Source organism: Capra hircus, chromosome 5 (genome assembly GCF_001704415.2).
Source record: "Capra hircus breed San Clemente chromosome 5, ASM170441v1, whole genome shotgun sequence".
Taxonomy (NCBI): domain Eukaryota; kingdom Metazoa; phylum Chordata; class Mammalia; order Artiodactyla; family Bovidae; genus Capra; species Capra hircus.
The window spans coordinates 106,702,561-106,725,876 of NC_030812.1; the positions used below are offsets into that span (position 1 = coordinate 106,702,561).

At 42.1% G+C, this 23,316-nt stretch overlaps 1 protein-coding gene across 12 annotated transcripts in view; it reads left to right on the forward strand.

Moving 5' to 3' along the window:
* Positions 3,122-23,316, forward strand: part of ERC1 (ELKS/RAB6-interacting/CAST family member 1) — a 271,289-nt gene continuing 251,094 nt past the window's right edge. For 4 of the 12 annotated variants that reach the window (XM_018048680.1, XM_018048683.1, XM_018048681.1 and 1 more), the window contains exon 1: positions 3,123-3,353. The gene's annotated coding sequence lies outside the window, so the exon portion shown is untranslated. Of the gene's footprint in view, positions 3,354-17,682; positions 17,876-23,316 lie in introns of those variants that run through there. The other 8 variants (XM_018048674.1, XM_018048679.1, XM_018048677.1 and 5 more) reach the window with 5 other exon arrangements.

Genomic DNA, 23,316 nt, shown 5'->3' on the forward strand with positions numbered 1-23,316 from the left:
TCCCTCAGAAACTTGAAGGTCTTTGTTATCTTCTCATATCTACTATTGCTGGTAAGAATTCTAATCACAGTCTCTTTCATGGGTCACTTTTTTCCTGGGAAATTCAGGACCTACTTGTATCTTCAGCGTTTTAACATTTCACAAGGTTGTTTTCTGTTTTTGCTCTCCACCAGTGGACAGTTTTTAGCTCTGGGAAAGTTTCTTCCATTATTTCTGGGATAATTTTCCATCTTTTATTTACTGTTTTCTCTTTCTCTTGTAATATTAGTCCTGTTAGATTGACTTCTTATATTTTCTCTTACAATGTCCATCTCTTTGCATATTTCTTCTATTTTCCTTAAAACTTCATGGACTTTCAGTTCAGTTGCTCAGTCGTGTCCGACTCTTTGCGACCCCATGAATCACAGCACGCCAGGCCTCCCTGTCCATCACCAACTCCCGAGTTCAGTCAAACTCACGTCCACTGAATCAGTGATGCCATCCAGCCATCTCATCCTGTCGTCCCCTTCTCCTCCCGCCCTCAATCCCTCCCAGCATCAGAGTCTTTTTCAATGAGTCAACTCTTCACATGAGGTGGCCAAAGTACTGGCGTTTCAGCTTTAGCATCATTCCTTCCAAAGAACACCCAGGGCTGATCTTCAGATTGGACTAGATGGATCTCCTTGCAGTCCAAGGGACTCTCAAGAGTCTTCTCCAACACCACAGTTCAAAAGCATCAATTCTTTGGCGCTCAGCCTTATTCACAGTCCAACTCTCACACCCATACATGACCACAGGAAAAACCATAGCCTTGACTAGACGGACCTTAGTCAGCAAAGTAATGTCTCTGCTTTTGAGGTTGGTCGTAACTTTGAATTTACAATTTTGGCAATTTCTTATTTCTAATTTAAGATTTACTTTTTGTTCCTAGAGTGTTAACTTATATATTATCCTTTTTTCATAGCTGTAGTAAGTTGGGAGCATACTATATTTTTTTAAGTTCTCTGAAGTGTCTTTTTCCTCTATGGTCACATTTTCTCCTCTGTCAGCCCCAAGTTGGAGACTTCCCTTAAATACCTAACAGCCCTTGGTTATCTGTTCATATCTAAGATGAAATAGTTGGACGCTGATGACGAATCTTTAGAACTTAGGAGGGTCTTGCCAACTTCACTCTAGGGTGAGTGGGTAGGAAACTGGCTATTGTGCCAGAATAAAGAATGCTTTACTCTTAGTCATTAAATGCTCCCCAGAGATTATAAGAAGTTGACTTTTAGCCTGGGATAAATGCCTAGCTATTGTATCTGAGGTATGGGGTGGGGAGGGCTGGGGTACTGCTGTTCTACATAGAAACCTTTATTTAGTTTCCTTGTTTTCATCCCTGCTTCTCACTCTTGGTCTGTTGTGCTGATGACTCCAAATTTCAGTTTCTTTAAATCACTTCTGGCTGCTAGGCCTCCTTCCTCAACTGCAGTACTCATTCCCTACACCTATTCCAAACTATGGTTTCTTCCATTTTGTTCAGTCAGACCACACTCACTTTCTCGGTGTAAAATTAACAACAACAAAAATTTGGTGGCTCCCTTCCCACTTTCTGTTCTGTACTGGTTTGTATCATTTTTCATTTCTTTATGAGCATTTTAACAGGGTTTTAGGAAGAGGAGGCAACTAAAGAATGTACTCAGCCAGCTTTAATTTAAAAAAAAACACAAAAACCCTGGGACTTTCCTGGTGGTCTGGTGGTTAAGACGCCACGTTTCCAGTGCAGGGGGAATGGGTTCCATCCCTGGTCAGGGAACTAAGATTCCGAATGCTGTGTGAGGTGGCCAAAAGAAAAAAAAAAAAAAACCTTAAATGTAGATTAAAGAAAAAAAAAAAGATATGTAGGGCAGAGTAGGAAATAAAAAACAAGAACAGTGGAATGACAAAAAGAGAAACCAAAAAATTTTCTAAGCCTGTGATGTGGACAGTATTCCTGTGTAGGCAGAACAATGCTTAACTTAGCACCTTCCACTCTTCAAACCTACACATTTCAGGGTTTGACGATAAACCTGAGACATCTCGTCCACACCCCACTTTACATTTAAGAAAAGCAGGACCCAGAAGTACTGGGATCTTTCCAAGGTCACACAAGTAGAGGATGGGCGAGGGGAAACCAGGTAGATAGCACGAAGTCCACTTTGCTTTCCTTCCACCTCCTCACATCGCTGGGGAGCTTACAGGACGAGCGGATCGGCAGTCAGGTGAGGACCGTGAGTCAGGGGGTAGGCTTTTCCTGAGTAAAGAATCTGAGAAAATCAAATACTTTAGGACGCTTCGTTTGGCAGGACCGCGCCGTCCCCCGGCAGCAGTCCTGATCGTACAGAAGGGGGCGACGGTGTAGCAGGACCGAGACCGGGGGAACCCGAGGGCGGCGACGCTGGGCGGAGGGGGACGCGGTGACGAGCGAGGACCCTGAGGAGGGGCGCGAAGGTGGCGGTGGGACCACGAGGGAACTCACGCTGCTGTGACTCAACTGCTCTCAGGGTGTTTACTGATAAAACTCTCGCTGGCAGAGGCTGCAAACAACCCACATCATCACTCTTGGGGCGGCGACAGCTTACCTACAGCCTCACAGTAACGGTGCGCGCCTCAGACTAGGAAACCTGCCAGCGCTTCGGCACCACAAACTGGGGCGCCCGACTCGGGGCCGCCTGCCACCCGCGAGGACAGGGAAGGCCGCCGACGTTAACCGCGGACAGGCCGCCGGCGGGGTCTCCGGGCGGTGCGGACAGTCCGAGGGCTCGGGGCGGGAAACTCACCTGCCCCCGGAGACCTGGGCACCGGCTGCGCGGCACCGCTCCACCGAGGGGGTAGTGGTTGCCCACTGTCAGCGCCGCACCGCCTCCTACGGCAAGCGGAAGGAGACAGACGCCGAGCGCCCCGCGCGGGGAGTGTGTGCGCGTGTGCACCCGCGCCTGCCACCCCCCAGCCCACCGGCCCCTTGGAAGGCGCCCGAGCTCCGCGCGCGGCCGAGTCGCCCTCCCAGGAGGCTGCGGGACGGAGAGCGGGCGCGGCCGGGCAGGGGCGGGGCTCGCGCTGACGTCGGCCCGGGGCGGGGCTGAGGACTCGCGCAGGGGGCGGGGCGCGGTGACGTCGGGCGCCCGGGCCGAGCTGTGGCGGCGGTGGTAGTGGCGGCGGCGGCGCCCGGGCTGGCAGCGGCATCGGCAGCCCAGAGGAGGGTGAGACGGCCGTGGTGGCGGCAGCTCGGGATCGGGCGGCGCCTGGAGCTTCCCGCCCGTCGCTGGCGCCAGGGCCCTCGGCTCTCCTGCGCCCGCTCCTCCCCACGGCCCTGGCTGGGTCCGGGCAGCGCGCCCCCGGGGAGGGCGGAGCCGTAGGTGAGGCGCGGGGACCCCTCCCCCTCCGCGCCCTGCCGGGGGGATGGGACGTCCGGGAGGGCGGCCCCACCCAGCCCACCGGCGGGTGTCCCTGGACCGGCTTGGGGGGCGGCGACGGCGGGGACCAGTGGGGGCTGCGGGCGGCCGGCTTCAGAGGCGTGATGTTGCGGGCGAGGTGGGGATGTACACGCCTCGGGGAGCCCCGGGAGGCTGGGGTGCGGTCGGGTTGGTCTGGGGTTTGGGTACCGATATGCAGCGTTGAGACGAGAATTCTGGTCTCTTCTGTGAAGTAGTAAGATGGGAGATGGAGGGTTGGCTTCCAGAAGGGAGATGAGCTGTGGATGTTGTCTTTGAAGCAGTTGGAGAAGCTATTGCACTAGGTCTCACGTTTCTACTTAGGGCTTTTTTTTTTTTTTTTCCCCTCTTTTGGCGGGGTGGGGGTCGAGGAGGGAAGCGACTCCCTCAGCTTTTGGCTCAGGGTGGGGAAATTGTGGAGCGTGGACGGGTTTGGAGTTTTACACCCTTGAAGGGGAGCCGAGATCTTGGGTTAGACAACTTCATTCTGGCAGCAACATTAGAATTACACTTAATTTCTAAAAGGCGTTATCTTCCAGTCTTTTAATTTATTTATTTTGGTGCCTATACGATCTGTATACCTCATGTTCAAGTTTTATCCTGGCCCCTTAAGAGAAGGCCCGAGGATCAGGTGGTTCCTTTGGAAGTCACGTTTTTGAGGAGTAGTTGCAGGTGGTTGTGGTTGACTGCTTTGGATGGATGAAATGAACAATCTGCACATTCCTTTGGCGCTAATTAAATGAAACATACTTAAATGTTTAAAGCACGACTGTCTTTTGCAGCTCAGTTTTTAGTAGATCTTGACAGCTGTTTTGTGTTTGAGAATTATTGGAGATTTCTGAAGTTTCTCAGTTGCATGTCTTTATTAGACACTTAAAGTGGAATAAAATTTTTTGGTAGGTCCCTACATTTTTGAGAAACATTCTTAAAGTCTGGTGCTCTTGAAATGTTTTTGGGAGCATGTGTCTGTAACTGCATAGGGAGATGTTACTAAGAGTAAAGGTTCTTCACAGCAGTGTTTCACAACTTAGCACATTAAATCAGAATCTCCTTTTCTGGATTCCTGCTCCCCATCAGTTTACAGAACTCCCTGGCCTTACCTGTCAGTTAATATCATTTAAGCTATTTCTTGCTTGGAAAACAGGCCCTGAGATGGACATGTATTATATAATAGATGGAAGTAGGCATGACTCTCAATAATTCATTTATGGAGCAAGAGAAACCGTCATGAAATGGAATATAAGCAGTGACTTTCCCAAGGCTTATTCAATTTATTTGGGAACATAGCCAGAGAAGTGCTTTCCTGTAACCCAAGAGAGAAATAATACAGGGTGAGTGTCAGTGGTTGCCTTTTTTAACATGTCTACTTAATGAGCAGACTATTATCTTCCAGCAAATACTTGTGCTTGAAGAAACTTATAGGAAACAGATGATATAATAGCTATTAAGTGAAAATAGGTGTGGTCCAATTTGTAATTATAAACAAAAGATTTAATTAACTATTCAGACAAGTCAAACTATAAGTTGATATAATAATGGTTTTGATACTGGATTAGTCACTTGGAAAGATTAAAATTCACATATCTGGTTTTGGCTTTCATATTATACTTTGACTTTATTGAGTATATATGGGGACAGATGTGAACTGAGATACCAGGTGAAACTGTGTATTTTGCTAAAATGATATTTCCATGGCTGACAGTGGGATGTGGTTCTCCTTATTGAAATGCAGTCATATAATTTGGGAAAAGTATAGGGTGATCTATTTCTCTTTAGGATTTCTTATGCCTGAGAAAACCGGTATGTTTTATTTTTAAGAAGTGTCATTTACTAGTCATTACTGTGATATCTTTGTTGAGTCTACTGGGATATTCCCCCCCACTTTTTTTTAAATTACTAAGGTCAGATAAGTATGTCAGTCTGTTAGGTCAACTTTAATACTGAAGCGAAAAGCGAAGATTCTTAAAGCAACAACTGTTCTTTTTCTATGCTACATTTATGCTTTTAGAGACAGTATAAGAGCTATTAAATGTGTTTTGCACATACTATGACAAAAACGTTGATGGAGAAAGATGAGGGAGTGAAGTATTTTGGCTAATCAAATAACAGTGTATTGATTATGGATTTTCAGACATAAAATGTAATAAAGTAAATTAAGCGTAAAGGTTATGTGTAATATAGTTTATTTCTATGACTTGCTTTTTCAAAATGTGAGCCTTTGGGGTGCTGGCTTATTCATTTATTCATTCAACAGTTATTTTTTGAGTATGGTCCTGGGTACATTTTTAGCCATTGGGGATATAGTGGTGAACAACACTGACTAACATTCTCACCTTCATAGAACTTACCTTCTGGATACCTTCTGGGGAAATGAAGAGGAACTCAGCAAAGGAGATTAATAAGAGGCCATTGAGGTAGAAGGAAAACCAGGAGAGTGTGATGTACTGGAAATGAAGGAAAGGAAGTTTTCACGGAGGAGGGAATGATCAACTGTGTCATTGTTTAAAGATGTGTCAGACTGTTGGGCAGGGAAGAATTCTGCCTGATGTCTAATATCAGAGAGATGACTAAATGCTTTTTAGTGTGAGATGGGGGCAAATGGAAGAATCAGTTTTTTACTTCCTTGGATTGATTTAAAATAAATATATGTATAAATATATATATTTAAATTTATATAAATCATTTTATGATTTATATGTGGTAAATCATATATAAATATATGTTTTATATTTAAAATAAAACCATATATATATTTTAAAAATATATATTTCATACTTTATTCTTTTCAGAACAAAATATGCAACCTGGGAGTTTATACTTGTACTAAGGAGAGGGCTTCCCTTGTGGCTCAGCTGGTAAAGAACCTGCCTGCAATGGGGGAGACCTGAGTTCTATCCCTGGGTTGGAAAGATCCCCTGGAGAAGGGCCAGGCCAGTATTCTGGCCTGGAGAGTTTCATGGACTGTATAGTTCATGGGGTCACAGAGAGTCGGACACGACTGAGCAACCTTCACTTCGAGAAGAGGTATGACGTTATTGTTATTGATCATTTATACACTAATTTTTTTAAACACATGTATCAAATCAGAAGTTATAAAAATACACAGGGAAAAAAATAAGTCTCTTCTCCATTCAGTTGTTCCTGAAGGCAGACACTGTTTTCAGTTTCTTGTTTTTCCTAACCAGTGAAATTTTGTGCAATAATATGACATTAAACTATTTTAAAATTGCATAAAAATAACAAGTATTTTATCCTCTAGGTATTTTTTCCCACAGGCTTAATATTTGTTTTTATAATTGAAATCTTAACTTACCCACAGACTTAATTCACCCATCAAAGTGTACAGTTTAAGTTTTTTTTGGGGGGTACATTCATCACCACGATCAGTTTTAGAACATTTTCATCCTCTCCAAAAGAAGTCCCAAACCCATTAGCGGTTATTCCCTGACGTTTGGTTTTTAAGTATTGTTTTGCATAGTACGTGGGAAAAATGTTTGTGAATTACTTTATTTCCAGTTAAATGGCAGTAAAGCCATTTAGTGTTTACTGTTAATATTCTCTTTTTAAAAGCAGTTTTTAAAAGTATTTACTTGGTTGCTAGTCTTTTAGTTGTGGCAGATGGGATCTGGTTCCCTGAACAGGGATCGAACCTCAGCAAGGAGTTTCGTTGTAGTGGGAAAAGAGGAAAAGTTAACAGGCTTTTGTGGTCTGCTATGTTAAGTGCTTCGATAAGTGACATACAGGGTTCTACATCAGCTTATGGGATGGATCCCTAATAGGATTGTAGGAAGATCTAAGATGAGATCTCTTAAGGATAAGCACGATTTGGCTAGATGCAAAGGATGCATGCTGAGGAAACCACGTGTGTAGGACCCAAAGGCAAGGATGCGATAAGGCAGGTGAGTGATACGAAGATGGGTTGACCTGGCTGGAATGTTGAGTGGTGTGGGCGTCACTTCTCCTTTCTGTGAAAAGGTGTGCTGTCTTAAAAAAGCAAAATAATTTCAGTATTTGCTTAAACTGTGGATTGCTGTCACTTCTTAGCTATAGAACTTTGGATGAGTTACTTTATTGTCTAAAAACTCAGTTAATTTTTTCATCTGTAGGATGAGAATAATAGTCCTATCCGATGTGATTATTGTGAAGAATAAATGAGATAGTGCTCATAAAGCGTGGAATATAGTGAGTACTCTTAAATCCAGCTGCCCTGATGATGACATTGGGGTGGTGGTTTTGACAATGTGACAATGATCCTGAAAAATGGAATTCGTTATGGTATTTTGGAGCCTCAGAGAGTGCTCAGGAGACTGGAAAATGACCTGTCATTTAATTTTTTTTTTTTTTTTTCTGGGAAGAAGGAAGTGACTACTCAAAACTTGAGTCCAGCACTGTTCAGCGGAACTTTGTGTGATGATAGGAATGTTCTCTGATTCACCATCAAATACAGTAGCCACTAGTCACACGTGCCTTTCTTTTTTAAAGATTATTTGATGTGGACCATTTTTAAAGTCTTCATTGAATTTGTTACAACATTGCTTCTGTTTTTTATGTTTTGGTTTTTTGGCCCTGAGGCATGTGGGATCTTAGTTTCCCCAACAGGAATAGAACCTGTATCCTCTGTATTGCAGGGCGAAGTCTTAACTACTGAACCACCAGGAAAGTCCCCTCATGGGCCTTTTGAACACTTGAAATGTGGCTAGTGTGACTGACAGGCTGTATTGTTAATTATATTACAATTAATTTAAATAACTACTGTGACTGTTGGCCTACTGGTCAACACAGATATAGGCTTAAAGGCTGCGGAATCTTATATTGAATTGTGGCAGTGTTATAGGGTCGATAATTTTTAAAAGTTAAAAAATAGTTTTAGAAGCCTCACCAGGGGGTGGATTACAGCGTTGGTTTACTAGGTCACATCCGAATAGTTTCCTAGAATTGACATGGCTCCTAGACAGATGAAGGAAATGTGGTAGTTGTAACGTGTCTAGACTTCAGCTAGATCTTTTCGTGTTGTCTTTGTGGGAAATATGAAAAATTATGTTGTAGATTTCATGGGAATAGGGACCATCTGTCACATGTTCTCTACTGAGCAAATAATAGATGCTTACTAAATATTTGATGACTGAATGGATAATGGTACAATTAAGTGAAGTCACAACTGGCTATCAGTGGCCCTCCCCAGAGAATAGAGAGTTGCTCACTGAAGATGATGGATTAGGGGAGCTGGTATTAGATGGACACCTCGTCCGTGTGTGTAGTGTTGGAATGACCCAGGAGCAGTGGCACGGGAGGTAGTGCCCATGAGAACCAGTGGCCTGCCTACCCTCGCTGAGCGTGGAGCATGTCCAGGTCATCACTAGCTGCTGGTGAAGAGGCGGGGATGGAAGAGACTGTGTTTCTGAGTAGCATGGACGTCACACTCACAGGATTTTTATACAAGGGTTCAGAAATAGTGGTCTGGAGGTGGCTGTGGAAGAAAGGAGGGTACCAGCCTTGTTTCCCAGTAGCGGGCGTGCCATGTGAGTGTCTTCACGGCCTCCACTTGAGGGGACTGCGTGGGAAGAGCATCCTGGAAGAGCCAGTTCTCCGTGAAGGCAGAGGTACTGAGCAACTTTAGAGTTCTTTGGTAATAGAGTGAAGTTCCTTGCGAGTGTATTTCCCCACCCGAGTGGCTTCTTTTTTTTTTTTTTATCATCACTTAAACTTTAAGAGAAGCCTCTCTCATCTTAACAGATTCTTCAGCTCATACTTTCTCTGTCTCTTGCTTTAAGCTGAGTTTTGCTCTTTGCTTTACAGCCAGACTTTGTTGAGAGAGTTGTCTGCATTTGCTTTATGTTTCCATTTCTTCACCTGCAGTTTTTCTTCTCTATTTCTGTCTGGCTTCTGTCTCCACAGTTTCACTGAAATTGTGTTGCTTGGATTACCAATGTCTTTCTTTAAATGCCCTGGATGTTTTTCTATGCATTTATTTAATCTCTTAGCAGCCATATTAATAGTCCTTTGGTATGCAATAAATTTCCCCAAACTTGACTTAAAACAACAAACATTTGCTGTTTCATAATTTCTTTGGGTCAGGCATCTGGGTTTCGTGTGTCTGATTCAGGGTCACTCAGGAGGCTGCAATCAGATGTTGACTAGGACTGGTCATCTCAGCGCTCCACCTGGGGGAGGGTCTGCTTCCACCTCAGTTGCGTCACTGTTGGCTGGCCTGCTGTCCTTGCTGGCTGTTTGATGGAAAAGTCAGTCTCTCTGCCATTTGGGTCTCTGTGTAACGTCACTCTAGCAACAGGGTACCAGTCTCTCCTTGGTTGAGGGGTCTGTGGAGGAGGAGGGAGGTACTAGTCCTTCTTTTTGTAACCTAACCTGGGAAGTGACATTGTATCACTTCCTCGGTATCCTGTTCACTGGAAGGGAGTCCTAGGTCCAGCACAGACAAGCAAAGATTACACAATAGCAAGAAACAAAGGTAGATGTCATTCAGAGCCATTTTCAGGATTGCCTGCTACAGCCACCTTTGACGCAGCTGACTTCTGTGTAGACTTCTCCTGTGTAGTCGTTCTCTGGTAGAACGCTCACTTTTCTCAGGGTCTTTAGATCACACTTCTGTTTTCCTTTCTGGTTCTCTGGGCTCTCTGTCCAGTCATCTTTGTTGAACCTTTTCTCACAGTCATTAAATGCTTGAATTTCTCTGGGTGATCTCATCACCTATTCATTTCTCATCGCTGTGCTGAGGATTCGTGTTGCTCTCTTCAGCTTTACCTCTCTCGTGTGTCAAAGAGCTGCTGTTGTCCAGTGTTTCCACTGGAATGCCCCGTGTACTCAGCAGATCCAAAACTAAACACGTGTGATTCCTGCTCTTCTCTGGGGTTCCTTCATTTATTAAATGACACCACCAGAAATATGTGTAGTGTTAGTTAACCTCGCGGCATGTGGGATCTTAGTTCCCCAACCAGGGATTGAACCCACATCCCCTGCCTCAGAAGGTGGATTCTTAACCACTGGACCGCCAGTAAGTGTAAATAAGTGTTAGTCACTCAGTCATGTCCGAATCTTCACGACCATGTGGACTGTAGCCCGTCAGGCTCCTCCGTTCCATGGAATTCTCCAGGCAAGAATACTGGAGGGGGTTGCCATGCCCTCCTCCAGGGGATCTTCCTGACCTGGGGATCGAACCCACATCTCCTGCATTGCAGGCAGATTCTTTACTGTCTGAGCCACCAGGGAGGCCGCTACTGGATTGCCAGGGAAGCCCTTCACAGTGTCTTTTGAGGAACAAGATTCTTAATTTTAGTGTAATCCAGTTAGTGTTTATGTGGTTAGTGCTTTTTAAAAAAAAAAATTTTTTTTTTTGATGTGGATCATTTTTAAATTCTTTATTGAATTGGTTACAATGTCATTTCTGTTTTATGTTTTGGTTTTCTGGCCACAAGGTATGTGGGATCGTAGCTCCCCAACCAGAGACTGAACCTGTACCCTCTGCACTGGAAGTAAATCTTAAGCACGGGACCGCCAGGGAAACTCTTGGTCAGTGCTTTTCCTGTGTAAAAAATCTTTCCCTACCCCATGGTCCTGAAGTTACTCTTTTGTTACTGTCTTGGAAGTGTTGTTATACCTTTGATTTTTTCCATATGCTTCAAGGTTTATTTTGTTTTTCCAATATGGTTCCTGATATTCTCAGCATCATTTATCGACGGTTCCTTCCTTTTTCTACTGCATTGTAATAATTCGAGGCTCTGTTCCGTTCCTCTCGTTTCTCTGTCTTGGTCCAGTGCCAGACTTAATTACTGTAGTTTTATAGTAAGTCTTCATGCCTGTTAAAGTGTTCCCACCTTGTTTTTTCCCAAGAATGTCTTGACAGTCATTGTCCGTGACTATCAGGAATGGTATCAACATAGGGACTGATGTTGACATCAATGGAAATGAGTAGAGAGTCCAAGTGTAGACACCTATTTGTAGTTAATTAATTTTCACTAGAGGTGGGCGGGTAATTCAGTGGAGGAAAGGATAGTCTTTTTTTTTTTTGGTTATCTATTTTTTTTTTTAAACATTGGAGTATAGTTGCTTTACAGTGTTGTGGTGTTTTCTGCTGTTCAGCCAAGTGAGTCACCTCAACGATGGGCTTTGTCAGTCATGTTAGAGTCTAGAGTTTGACCATGGGGGCAATGGCAGGACTTTGGGGACTTTTGAATAAAGGAAATAACACACTTTATTTACATTTTACAAAGAGTGGGTGGGAGGAAGCTAAGTGAAGAGGCCGATTAAGAGGCTGGGCCTTAATCTTGTTAAAGTCTGAAACAGAAAGTAGTGACAGTGAGGATAGAGAAACATCTGGAATTGAAAGCTTTAAAGAACACAGGACCGGCTGAGTGTGTGTGTGTATGTACGTGTACGTACATGTACTTTTGTGGGAGAAAGGGCAGTTGGTGGGGAGGGAGGAGACAGGTGACGCCCAGACTTTTGGATGGAGCAGATAGGTTAGCAGCAGTGCTGTCTTAACACAGTAGTCACTATATGTGGGTATTTACATTTAAACTGATTTAAAAGAATTAAGATTTGAAGTTTAGCTCTTCAGTCACACTAGCTGTATCTCATGTGGCCAGTAGCCAAACGGGAGTCATGATATCTGTATCAGACAGTACAGATAGAGAATATTCTCATTGTCACAGAAAGGTCTGCTGCATAATTCTGGTCGGCAATTTTTGGTAGCAACTAGCTCTTCCCCCAGAGGAAAGTCAAAATAATAGGTGGTGTTTTCCAGTCTCCGAAGAGCTCTGGCTCCAGAGTAACCTAAGGGATTCTGTGAGTCAGACACAATTACCACCACCATCCAGTCATTGCCAGAGACACAACACTTTCATGATCAGATAAAGTGCTGTTGGACAGTGCTGGGCCAGAGGGATGGTGATGCCATTCAGTGGGCTGTTGAGGACTGCGGTGGCGCAGCAGGAACCTCTGGGAAGACTGCTGTCCAGTAGACAATTGTGTGAGCCACTTACATGATTAAAATTTGAGTAGTCACATTACAGAGTTAAAAAATAATGGTTAGAGTTCATAATCTTATAATGTATTTTATTTAACCCAGTTCATCCAAAATGCCATTTTCAACATGTTGAAATATGAAACATGTCATATTTAAAATGGGCAACTTTACATTATTTCTTCATACTCAGTATTTAAAATCAATTGCATACTTTTACAGCATAAATTAATTCAGATGCTGTGATTTATCAGAAATACTTGATCTGTACTTAGAGTTCATAACACTACAATTGGAAAAGTAGATTCACATGCCCAGCTCATTCCAAACATGCTTAAAAGTTTTCCAGTAATTATCAGGTTTTTAAATTTAACTTTTAATTAACAATGAAATAGCAAATGCAGTTCCTCAGTCTCACTAGCTCTTTTCAAGTAAACAGCCATGAGTGGCTAGTGGCCACTATATTGGACAGTGCAACTCTGAAACGACCAGGGACATTCACTTGACAGTTGGAAATTCAGGTCTGGAGCTCAGAAGAGAGGTGCAGGGGCAGACAGGCAGATGGTAGGGACTGTGAGGAATGTGGGAATGAGAAAAACAAGCTTGATTCTGGACAAACCAATATTAAGTTCTCTGTGTTAGTTGCTCAGTCGTGTCCAACTCTGCAGCTACATGGACTGTAGCCTGCCAGGCTTCTCCATCCATGGGATTTTCCAGGTAAGAATCCTGGAGTGGGTTGCCATTTCCTTCTCTAGGGGATCTTCCCGAACCAGGGATCGAACCCAGGGCTCCTGCATTGCAGGCAGACTCTTTACCATCTGAGCTGCCAGGGAAGCCCTGGTTCTTGGTACTCCCTTAAAAAAAAAAAAAAAACCTGTGAGTCTTGTGTGTGAGAGTAAGGTAGTCGATGAGTGTGCCGCTTATTGCAGGGGTTGAGTCCGGTGTGTCATCTTGAGCAACTCACTAAGCCTTTCTGAGCCCTAGTTTCCTCGTCTAGAAATGGGATGATACAGTCTCTGCCTACAAGGTTTCATGGGAGTGTTAAGGGAGTCTTCATGGCAGGTGTTAACCATGTATAGTGCTGTGTCTCCTCACTTTTTAGTCGATGTTTCTTGTGGAGTGTGATCACGTGCTCTGTCGTGTCTGACTCTGAGACCCCTGTGGACTGTAGCCCGTCAGGCTGCTCTGTTTAATACTTTATTCTTTATCAGTTTGAAACTTTATCCTTTTTTTAGGGAAAAAAATGTATTTTAATTATGCACATTGTTATGAGCTGAATCCCAATTTCTGAAGCTTTAAATTCTGAAGAAAAGTATATCTTAAACTAAAGGAAATATTATTCACATGGATGAATGCTCATTATGGTCTACACTCTATGTTAAACGCTTTGTATGATGCTGTGAAAGGTTTTTTTTTCCGTAATGTGCGATGTAACATGATATTTCTTTTGTAAAGTTTCACTTAAGTAGAGTTTGTAACAGAAAATCTGTTTTAATTTTGGAACTTTGAAATGAATCATGGTCTCATTCTTTTTCTTAGTTATTCCAGGAGCCACTGTATTCTGCTTGACTCTCTTTGGATATTTAAAAAATTATGATTTCATTGTATTCTGGGTTAAATCTATAGAGTCTCTAATTCTACATTTGGGTATCAACATGTAAAAAATTATGATAAAAAAATCCCCATGTAATTCATGGTATTCAGAGAAGCATGGTAACCAAGAGGAGAAAAATGGACTCTACTAGGTCAAAGAGGAAGGAACAGTGATTTTTTTAGCGGCTCTGCAGATTATTTCTCCAGGTCTGTCCCTCACCTCCCAGCTTGCCCATTATATCTGGCACTGCACTGCATCTCAAGTGTGTTGGATAAGATGACATTTTTACAATACCCCTGTGTGCTGCAGACCTAGTGTGTGCTGGAAAATCTTGCTGTCTTTTTCATATCATGTGCTGTGTATTCCCTTACATCTGATGTTAGGCATCTTGTGTCTGTGTTGTTGTAAATAATGAAAAATTTTAATGATGCATTTTGGACCAGCAGATAGGTTTGCTGATACGTGCCAACCGCATTTTGTGGTGGCAGGTGGAAGTGCTGTACGGGATGGGTTTTTGAGCCCAGGTCCCAAAGGAAGAAATGCCCACCCTAAATGACAGTGGCCTTTCCCTTTCGTTTCTGTTTAAATACTTTGAACATTTTTTCCTTTTAAAAAAGCCCTATATGCCCATTTGGAAAAATTTGACAACTGTTAGGAAGAAAGCTAACAGATTTCCTACCATTCTTTGTGATGAGCTTATCTGTATACAGTTGACCCTTGAACCAACGGGGGTGGATATGAGGGGATCTGACCCTCCCTGCAGTCGAAAATCTATGTATAACTTAGAGCTGGTCCTCTGTAACGGGTTGCTCTGAGTCCACAGATTCAGCCGTCTGTGTATTGTGTAATACTGTAGGATTTACAGTTGGAAAAAACATCCACGTATAATTTGACGTGTGAGGTTAAAACCTGTTGAGTTCATGGATAAACTGTATTTGCAAAATGGAGAGTATATGTGAAAATGTAGGTCCACTTTCATCTACTGTACTATAAACATTCTTCATATCAGACATTGGTTATGAATGTATTTTGTAGATGGAATGTAATCATAAAGATTTCACTTAAACATTTCCCAATTGAACAAGTACTAATAAAGCTGGTATATCATAATGTAGTGGTTTTTTCTGTATTTTGGATCATTTAAGTAGATAGGGTTTCCTGGTTTTGGAATTACTGGATCAAAAGATAAATGTTTTTAAGACGGTTAACCATTTTCAAACTTACTGCTTCCCAAATGCTTTTATTTTTTTGAGGATGAAAGCAAACAGTTAGAATACAAATGCTTTAATTATTTTAAGGAAGAAAATAAAACATTGGGTTCTTACAGTTTTTCACCTAAACTTTTAAATTTATGAAATGTTTCTTTTCAGACATGCAAAAAAGATTGAGTTGTCTAATAAATACCTGTGTGCTCACCACCTAGTTTAATGTATAATTATATAGTTAAAAACTTTGTGCTTAGTTCTCCCTGGTTATAAATGTGTTTTTACCAACAATGATGTGACTGTTTAACCTTATCCCATAACACAGGTCTATATCCAAGATCTTTTGGGCCAGAATTCAGAATTTCTTAGGTTTCAGAAAGGTGATCGGCTGGCTGCGTCTACTATGTATTATCTAACTTTCCAAGCAAGGTCAGGGGGCACCCTCCAGTTCCTTCATCAAACACATTAGTATTTTGATATCAGTTCAGGTATGATTTTTGTCATGAAATTATTTACAGAACTTGGTGGTTTCCAGAATTGAGATGCATGGTCGTGAACATGTGCGTCTCTCCAGTGTACTTGTTCAGTGTGATCGGTCTGGTAGCATTTGTTGAACGGATCGTAATGTAGTAGGAGATGTGCTTTAAAATGGAAGGTAACTACCATCCAAACAGTTTAGTGTTGTAGGATTTGTAGTAATCAAATAGCATTGAGGACTGGAGTCACTGTGGAAGGCTACACAACCTAGAATTTGGCTCTTTTGAACTAAGTGAGTAGCTCAGGTCGCTCACTTAAGTAGAGAACAACCATGATGAATAACATTGTGTTTACTCCAAGTATCTGCTTGACAAGATACTTGTCATGGTGAGAGCTTTGATAGACATTACAATTAGCTTAACTGATTGATAAGAATTTTTAAAAGCTACCATTAAGTTGATCGTAACTGAGTCACTCAACCTCCTCACCGTTCCATAAAAAAGAGCGAAGTGACACCTGTGATGGGTGTGGTGATGGCTGCTGTTAGCAAAGGTCCTCTCTTCCTGTCGGCGTGTCATCGCAGCATGCCCCAGCCTCACAGGTCTGTAATTTTTGGTCTCCAGGAGGATCAGATCAAGATCATACAGCCTGATGTCTGGTGTTAGCAGAACTGTTAGGCCCCATGCCAGGGGTGGAAGCTGAGACATCTGTGCTTCTTTAACTTGTGGGGCTGTCTTTAACCTCTTACTCATCACAGAGACCTTGTCAGCTTAGTGCCCAGCCCATTGATTACCATATTATAGTGTTGTATGGTTGAGGGCCTTATTGAAGCCCTTAGTTGTGGTGAGACTGTGAGTAAAAGTAATACATACTCTCTGTTAAAACAATTGAAAAAGAAAAAGAGGCATGTGTACAGGGAAAGAGTGGCTCTGTTTGACCTTTGAGAAATAGCTCCTTGCCATCCAAATCATTGCTGTGTATGTGCGAACATACATGTCTCCTTTTGTCTGCTGTTGGGATCGTATTGTACAATTCTTCTGTAACATGCTCCATACCCCCCACTTCACAGTACATCATGGATGTCTTTATAGAAATTGTCAAATATAGAGTTTTACATATATATATATATTTTTTTTTTTTTTTCCAACAGCAGTATTTTATAGTGTGGCGATGGGATAATTTATCTAACTAGTCTCTTGGTGGTGGAAATTTAAGTTCTCTCTTTTTGCTGGTACAAAATAATACAGTAATTGAACATCATTGCACTTATATCCTTAAACTTGTGAAATATGCTTTGCAGAGAGTAACTTTAAAAGCAAGACTTCTAGGTCAGAGAGTATGCACATTTAAAATTCGATAGGTTCCACCAAATTGTACTTGAATTGGATTTTAAAATTTTGATCTGTTGTTAGTCTTTTAATATAGGGCTTAATATAGCAGCACATTTCTTGTCCCTAGTGACATTTTTAACCCTTGAACAAAGTGAACAGAATCTTAAAAGTTGCGGAGGAGGAATAAATTCGTTTGGGATTAACATACACACTACTATATATAAAATAGATAATCAACAAGGACCAACTGTATAGCCAGGAACTCAATATTTTGTAATAACCTGGAAGGGAAAAGAATCTGAAAAAGAGTATATGTGTGTGTGTGTAACTGAATCACTGTGCTATACATGTGAAACTAACAATACTGTAAATCAACTAACTATATATCATTTTTAAAAATGTTGAAACATAGCCTTTTAAAATACTCTACTCATTTTCTGATAGTTGATGCCACTTAGTAATAGTGTAACTCATCACAGCAGGCTGGACTAGTAATTTTGAGATTTGGGTCAGATTCCATACCTAAAGCTTTAGCCAACGGGCGGGTGTTTTCTAGTTCCCCTTATAAATGCTTGCTAGCACATGTGTGTCAGCCTCTCCAGCTGTCATTAACTGGAAGTAGGTTACTGTGTTGTGTTGGAGGGTTTTCTGCCCTCCTTTGATTTATGAGTACTTGGTGTTCCTCTGGGGACTCAGAATGTGGAGCGCTGTTACCATCCTTTAATCTGCAAGGAGAGGATGAGGGCGGCTGTGATGCCCGCACTGTTTGCAGGAAGAGTGAGCATGGAAGGCTAGCACACGACTGTCGTGTGTGTTAGTGTTTCACTCTTAGGCCCCTGGTTGGACTCCAGGATTCTCAGTGGGTATGTATTTGTATGTGGGCTGGAGCTGGGCTTGGGGGGTGGGTGTTCTTTCTCAGCATGTATATAGATTTTTTGAACCAATGCTTTTCTTGTAGGGAGCAACGATCCTGGAATTTTCCAGTATTCTTCTCTTTATGGTTTTCCTGACCTAGATGACAAGCTTCGTGGTATGAATATATAGTAGTGGCCAGGTCTAAACTCCGTTTTGTTGCTGCTGTTTTAAGAACTCACAGAAATATAGTAGTGACTATGAGAAGTAGGATTTAACATGTTAAGAAAAACCTTAGATGACAAAGAATCGGCCTCTTGTACCTTCCATGTTCTGCTTTGTCTCAGCAGCATTTATTCCCCTTATTCCTTTTGGGGTATCAGAGTGGATTATTCTCACTATCACTGCTTCTTTATGGCCATCTATATATTCTGGTTAAGGAAGAGAAAAAGCACTTTTCTTCTTAGCAGTTAAGATGGATGTTTTTTAGAAGGAACTGTACGAAAGCTAAGGGAGAAAAACTCAAATCCTGCCCCCCATGTGTAGAAGGGTTTTTAGAATAGAAATGAATTATTAAAAGCAATAAAATTTATAAAAATTTTATAATTACAGAAGCCGGATACCACATTTTTTTATTCTGATTTAACCTTTAGTTGTCATTTGCTTGATTGAGAGATCTCATAAGATATGAAGACCCAGCATAGCCCCCAAATAAATAAATAAAAAGTGACTTCATTGTTTTAAAAATTAAGTTAATTCTTTCAGAGCTTGATGTTTGTGATTTTCAGGGCATAATATGAGAGGACAAAAATACATCACAGTGCACATAGAGAAGGTTGTCAGTTTATGGAATTTGGTTAAAATTAAAAATGAAATTTGTTAATATGAAGGAAATGACAAGTTTTCTTTACAGTTGTCTTAATTGCTTTTATTTGCCATTTCCATAAACTCATTTCAAGATTACCACTACCTCTTGAATGTATAAGAACTATGTTAATGAATTTTATTAGAATTTAGGTTAACCTGTGGAGTTAGCAGACACTTTTGCTTACTTGTTTTAGGCACAGCAGTGGGTTTTGGAGATAAGACACTCCTTTGCCTGTAAGGAAAGTAGTTAATTAACTAAAACATAGTAAATGTATTGTTTTAAAAGCCCTTGGTACTTAAAGAGGGGCGCCTAAATTAGACAGGGGTTTAAGGGTTTGTATAGGGTTGTGATTACTAAGCTTAGTTTGGAAGAATGAGTTGTAAGAAGCTAGTTGATGGGGAAGAACCAGCTCCTGGAAACAAAAGAGAGGATGGTATTTCAGGAAATCGCAGGTTATCTGAGAATGGTTGTCACACGGAAAAGGAGAGTGGTTAAGAAGTGACCCATCTTTAGAGAGGCAGGCAGGGCCCAGATCGTGAAATGTTTTGTCTGCAGTGCCAAGGAGTTTAGATTCTTATTTTGGGATGCCATCACAGGAAGTATGTAGGTGTGTGTGATTATGTCATATTTAAATTTTAGAGCAGTGGTTCCTAGTTGTTTTTTTTTTTTTTTTGGTTCCAGCATCTGTTGGCACTCTTATAAATTATGCAGACTCTAAATAGCTTTTTTTATGTGGGCTGTATCTATTACTGTTTACCATATTAGACAGTAAAACTGAGAAAATTTAAAAGCATAGGACTACACATTCCATTAGCCATCATGTAGCCTCTGGAAAACGCTACTATACCTTTGTGAGAATGCACAATGAAAAAGCAAGTAATGTGGTGTGAAGATAGTATGCATCTCCTGTTTGGGCCTCCCTGTGTCACCTTGTGGGCCTGAGGGGAGCAGGGAGTCTGACTCACTTGGGAAATCATTGCGTTAGAGGACCATTCTGGCAGTGGTGAACAACATGCACTTTAAATTGTGATCCAGTGTGCAGATGTGTTCACACACACCCCAAACAAGTTTCAGGAAACAATACTGTCTGTGTTAGTTATCTCTTACGTAAAAAGTTGTCTAAAAACTTAACTGGATTAAGAGAAGAAACACGTCATCTCACAGTTTTTGGAGAAGGAAATGGTACCCCACTCCAGTATTTTTCCTGGGAAATCCTATGGACAGAGGAGTCTGGTGGCTACGATCCATAGGGTCATAAAAGAGTAGGCTACAACTTAGCGACTAAATGATGTTTTTATGAAGAGCACAGCTGGGTGGATCTGGCTTAGGATGTTCCTTGAGGTTGCAGTCGTCTGAAGGCTTGACTGGAGTCGGAGGGTCCCTTTCCAGGCCTGCTCACATGGCTGTTGGTGCTCTCTGTAGGGTAACTGGAATACCCTTACAGCATGGGGGCTAACTCCCCCCAGAGCCAGAGATCCAAGAGAGTGACCAGGACAGAAGCCTCTGTGTCTTTATGAGTGCATTTTGGAAGTGATACGTTGCAGAAGCAAATCCTTTAAGACTGGTGGTACACAGAGGAGTTTTGCCTCCCCTCTTGAAGGAAGGAGTAGCAGATGATTTAGGCGGGTACCTTAAAATACCATGGGGTACTTGTCAGGAGGGCGTGTCCTCCATGTGTCTCTTTCCTGCACGCCCTGAGTGCAAGATCCTGGTTGCTCTTCATCTGGGCATTGTTAGAGGACCATTCTGGCAATGGTTTACAACAAGAACTTTACATTGTGATCCAGTGTGTGCATGTGTGTTCATGCGCACACCTGAAACAAAAGTTTCAGGAAACAGTACTCTGTTCCCTGAAAACTTACTGGATTCAGAAAAAGCATGTCTCAGCATCGTGTTTGCAGCAAGCTACCTTGAGGGGTGAGGCAGTGCCTCCCGCGGGGAGAGATCAGGCTTGCTTACTGTCAGGTGGCGGGCTTACTGTCAGGTGGCGGCCTCCCTGAACTCCGTGTTCCTCTGCGGACCCGCTGCATGTGTCGTGTCTGCCTGGGCCCCACGGTGCCACCTTGTGGGACTTCTAGTGGGTGGGTAAGATGCTGTGGGTAAGTGCTGGCTGTGCTGTGAGCAGCAAAATTCTTTGTCTCTGACCCAGGAGCCTCGTGTGTGCTGTCTGATGAGTAGAGTGAAGAAGTATGAAGTAACCACAGCAGATACAGGATAGGGAGCTAACAAAATATTGGATAGGAAGCAAGCTAAGGGGCTCGGAGAACTTTGGGGCCAGTTTATCATAGGCTCAAACTGAACAGCTGCACATGTGTTTTTGTTTTTGTTTTTTTCCCCAGCAGCAGTCAGGAAGCCAGGTAGGTAATCAGAGAAGGTGTTTCTTTGGATTAATTCAGGGCAGGGGAGTTTGGAACGTGAAAGTATTTTTTTCAAGCTTTTGTGGTATAATTTATGTGCAACACCCTGAGCATATTTAAAATGTGCAGTTTGAATTTTGACCTGTGTACCCCTGGGAAGCCTCACCCCAGTCAAGATAGTGAACATTTTGTCACCACGGAAGTTTCCTCTATCCCTCCATGATCCCTGATCCATCTTCATAATCCATTGCTCAACCCCCAGCCCCAGGCACATACTGATTCGCTTTCTGTCCTAATAGATTCCTTCTGGAACTTTGTATAAATGGGATCATATGGCTTAATTTTTTTTTCTTGGTCACATTTTTTTTTTATGTGTGTGTCAGCTGTTTGTTATAAAGTACAAGGATTATTATCTTGTGGTTATGGATCTGGCATATTTTTAAAAGAAATTTGAATTTTTTAAACACTGTCTTCCCTGAAGCTCATATTAGAAAGCCAGGATGAGGCCTTTAGACAGAGCTAGTGGGTTTTCTTCTTTTGTGGTGTTATTAGAAATGAATACAATTCTAATAGTAACAAAGACTCCACGTGCAAATGCCGTTTTGGGTCTGAAAGTGGCTTGAAACTCTGGAGTGCGCCTGCTCATGTTGAACACTCGACGTGGATTTGTGCTTCTGGATCTCAGCCTCTTTAGTGTGATTTAGTTACTCAACTACAGGACAATAGGGTTTTGCACCAAAGTACAGCTGGGAATTTTTTTTTTGAGCGTGACAACTTCAAAGTTCTGGTGGCATGATTCCTGAGACTGAATTACTGCTCTTTGTTAGTTTTCCTGATTCTGTTCTTCTACCCACCATCTTTTAAAGAAGAATTTCTCCTTAATAAAGGGATAAATATGATTATTTAAGCATTACACCCTAGAATACCTAAGGTATGTCTTAAAGTTTAGGTTTAGAGTCCTAGATTAGCAGGACACACTGCCTTGAAACTGGACAGTTGAGATGAGCAGATGACGGCAGATAAGCACAGTGTAATAGTTGGGAGCATCCAGGGCTCTAGAATTAGATGCCCTAAATTCAGATCTTGGCTCTACCTCTTACAAGCTGTGTAACTTTAGATGAGTCACTCAACACCCATAGGCCTCACTTTCTTCATCTGTAAAATGGAGGTAATGGTAGCCCCTGTGTCGTAGGAGGCTTCCCCGGTGGCTCAGTGGTAAAGAATGCACCTGCAAATGCAGGAGACGTGGGTTCAGTCCCTGTGTTGGGAAGATCTGGAGAAGGAAATGGCAACCCACTCCAGTATTCTTGCCTGGGAAATCCCGTGGACAAAGGAGCCTGGCATGCTGCAATCCATGGGGGCACAAAGAGTCAGACACGACTCAATGACTAATCAACAACCGCAAGGGGCCTTATAAATATTAAATTAAATCTTATAAAATTCTTAGCACAGTGCCTGACATATGGCAAACATTTACTATGCGTTAGCTTTTGTTATCATTTAAGGGGCTTTGGGTAATGAGTAGCTCTCTTGTTTTAAGCAATATTCAGATTACTCTAAAGAGAAAAAACTTTGCAAACCTCTTTGATCATGAAGATGAATTCGCTTGAGCAGTAGTATGTCGATTACTGCTTGTCACCTATGCTACAGTCCAGACTTTTGCTTCCTGAGCTAGGTTCCTCCTGGGAAGGAATTTCCTAACGTTACTAGCAGAGTATTGCAGTGTCTGAACTTGGTGTCCTGTTGCTATTTCTGAGACAAGACTGTGTGTTTCCTGTCCTGCTTATTGTTACCTCAGGGCTGTCTTTACTGGATCACCAAAGTGGAAATGGGATTGCCAGTGTATTCGCATTTCTGAAGCTCTTTAACTCGTTTGAGTTTGGCTGGACTATATAGACACTTTAAAATCTTATTTTTGACTATGTGATTTACTTGGATTGTATTTTCAGTTGCTTATTAAAATATTATTTAATATGTTTAAGTCTGTTACTTGACTTAAGCCAGTTCTTTGGTAGAGTGCTATTAAGAAATGATGGAGATCTAGTTTAGATCTGTATTGTTTTATGTTTGAGTGAAGTGTACAATAGATGGCTATGTTATGTGTGTTTAAATTTTGTCTTAGTTACTATACTTTAGAATATGAACATATTTTCCTATTAAAAAATTCAAGTATTTGTGCATTGTGGGGATAAAGCTTTATAAGTGAAGCCAAGAGCCTCCACAGACA